The sequence below is a fragment of the Echinops telfairi genome, unplaced genomic scaffold, assembly GCF_000313985.2.
Source record: "Echinops telfairi isolate 266 unplaced genomic scaffold, ASM31398v2 ScPeMD7_7458;HRSCAF=8496, whole genome shotgun sequence".
Lineage (NCBI taxonomy): Eukaryota > Metazoa > Chordata > Mammalia > Afrosoricida > Tenrecidae > Echinops > Echinops telfairi.
This window is the reverse complement of record NW_022111358.1, coordinates 14,527,176-14,530,039: the sequence shown is the minus strand read 5'-3', so window position 1 is coordinate 14,530,039 and position 2,864 is coordinate 14,527,176. Positions and strand designations below refer to the sequence as shown.

The 2,864-nt window shown below is 39.7% G+C and overlaps 1 protein-coding gene across 3 annotated transcripts in view; it reads left to right on the top strand.

The window, feature by feature from the left end:
* The window catches only part of RPS6KB1 (ribosomal protein S6 kinase B1), a 39,099-nt gene that overhangs the window by 683 nt on the left and 35,552 nt on the right, over nt 1–2,864 (top strand). Inside the window, exon 2 of one of the 3 annotated variants that reach the window (XM_045299536.1) lies at nt 28–148. The exons of the other annotated variants lie outside the window; for them this stretch is intronic. The gene's annotated coding sequence lies outside the window, so the exon portion shown is untranslated. The remainder of the gene's footprint in view (nt 1–27; nt 149–2,864) is intronic. 3 annotated transcript variants of the gene reach the window in all.

Below are 2,864 nucleotides of genomic sequence, written 5' to 3'. Positions count from 1 at the left end.
CTTCTCGGCCTGTCGCTTCTCTCCTAGGAAGCGCTCAGCTGTTAGAAGTGACAGCTGAAAACTTCTGTCGGGAGTAGCGCTGCCGCTGCAGTTACAGCCACCAGGAGTTTTATTTCGGGAGCAAGGGGGCTCTGCTGCATCTTCCAGGGTTTGTTTGTTTGCTTTTTTTTTTTTTTAAACCCCCTTCCGTGTGACTTTTTAATAAAAAGCATTTGTAACGACACACGGCGTTTGTAATTCACTTTTTTCTCCTAGATGAAGATGTCTGTCTTTTTGCGAACAATTTGTGTAATTCGGGGGTGGAAAAGACCCACTGTTGACAGCTGTGATTTGGCTTGCCAAAAATAAATCGCTTGAATTGAGACTTGTGAATGGTGGTGTGAGGGCTTTCCTTGCTGTAATTTAGGATGCTAAATATAGAATTTTTTTTGCCTAATGCATAGCTTGGTTTTAATTTTACTGTCTCAAAAGTTTGTTATTATTACTTATGAAATAGCATTCCTTTGTTTCAAGCCGAATTGATTGAAAAGTCAAAAATTGCTCCTCAAGTTCAAAAAACGATGTTGTCAAACTATATTGCTGATCCATATTGCTAATGTTCACCAGTGATGACCCATGGTAATTCAGGATTTAAGTTTCATTGTCTAATGAGTACGTGGGTTAATGACTGTCCTGTGTATCCTCTAACTACAAAAGGGATTTCCCTTCTTGGCTCACCCACAATTTGCCCCTCTGGCAATAAGTTGCATCCTGTTAAAACATAAAACAGTGATTTCAGCACTATACACTTGACCCTTGAACAACACGGGTTTAGACTGCATGGCTCTACTTACACATTTTTTTAAAATGTCATGTAATACTAATCATTTCTGTATGAGCAATTTGTCTCTCCAATTGTTCTAGGTGTTTTTCAGCATATTTATGGCAATACTGTCAACCTCAATTGACACCTTAGTACCTGTATGAAGTGCCAAAGTCAAGCCAGAAGTGCTCCCAAGAAGCAGAGAAAGCCATGAGATTACATGAAAAAGCTGCCTTCCTTCCATGTCCCTTAGACTGCAGCTGTGACTGGCAGTCGTTTTGAGCTAAATGAATCTGTAACGTGAGGACCATTATAAAGTGAGAAAAGGAAATTCATGAAGCTCTCCCTGCAGCTACATACCAGCAGACACAAAACCCTTTTTGTCTTGTATCGGAAATGCAGCTCTTATGTGAGCCCCATATAGAAAAATTATGTTCAGGGATTTTAAAAAGTTGTGGTAAATATCCATTGTTTTTTAATTCCATTTTTCCATGAGAGCTTTTTGAAGTCCCCTCATGTAACATGTGAAATACGTGTTAATCGGACTGCTTTTGCTGTCATCAGGGTTTCCATCAACAGTAGGCCAGTACTAGTTACCTTTTTGAGGAGTCAGAAGTTAAATGCAGATTTTCACCTGTGCCAGGTCCGTTCCTCTAACCTCCAGTTGTTCAAGGGTTGACTGTATAAAGACCTTAAAGAAACTGAAGTGTGCCAAAATAATAACCAAATGAGTCAAAAATTAAAATTTTGGAATGTGAACAATGAGGTATGTGCTTTTTAACCTGATATGTCTGCGTACGGAATGGCAGTTATCAAATCAACACTGGTGCACTGAATAACTATTTGAAACAAGTAAGGGATTACTTTTGTAAAACTGGTAATTTATAACTTTTCATTTTTCTTGCCTCAACTTTAATTATATGCCTCATAATCTCATCAGTTGTAGTGGCTCACCATGGCATTGATTTAGGACCAGGAGGAGAAAACTAGATAAGAAGGGTACCGCATATCTTCATCAGTTAAAATGATAGACTACCTGGAGTACAGGCATGGCCTCCTTTGAAAGACTCTTGTTCCGAACTGGGACCTCCTTGGGAGGTGGCTCAGCATAGTAGATAAGCCCTATATTGGCCTTCTCCTGCGTTTTGTTTTTTGCTGGTTACAAGGATTTTGAAAGGATGTGGAAGAGGTGGCTCCAGAAATCGATGGGAGATAGGAAAGTGAAAAGAAGGTGTGGCAACTAACCTGGGAAGAGGAACTTTGGGGCTAGAACCAACCAAAACAGTTGCTGTCACGTCCATTCTTACAGCTGGGAAGATGATGGTGAGGGTCAGTGTAGAACTGTGCTCCAAAGGGTTTTCAATAGCTAAGTTTTTGAAATCAGATCTTTCAGAAATCTCCAAGTGGTCTGGAAATTCCACCTTTTGGTTAGCAGGCTAGCTTTTTTTTTTTTTTTTTTTTTAGCTTTATAACCGTTTGCTCCACCCAGGAGTCTTAAGGAGGGCCCTCAGCAAATACATGCTTTGGGAGTTGAAGTTGTTGCTTTGGGGTGTGTACCTTAAATAGATTAGGTTGGGGTGGGATGAGGGTGCAAGTCATGATTTGCTGACATCTTGCTAACTTTGTTAAAAAAATTTTTTTTAATATGAGAAAAAATAAAAATTTAGCTTCTTGGAAAATCTATTTCCTGGCCACCTGTGGCTTCTATAACTGTTGATTTATTGCACAACTTTTAAAATAGCATGCATAAGAATAGCCTGTAGCTCCATGGGTTTTGCAAGTGTTGCTAATAACAAGGTGAGTAGTTCAAACCCACCAGAAAGATGAAGGAGAAAGATGAGGCTGCCTGCTCTTATAAAAATTTAGGATCGGAAACCCCAAGGAGTAGTTCTGTTCCATTTTGTAGGGCCATTTTGAGTCAGAATGAACTTGTTGGAAATGGGGTTTCTCTTTTGCTATCAAAGTAACCTAACCATTTGGTGTCATAGTAAGAAAAATGAGGCATAGGCCAAAGAGCTGGTTGCCCAAGATTGCATATCTAATGGCAGTGTCTTCTGCCTCT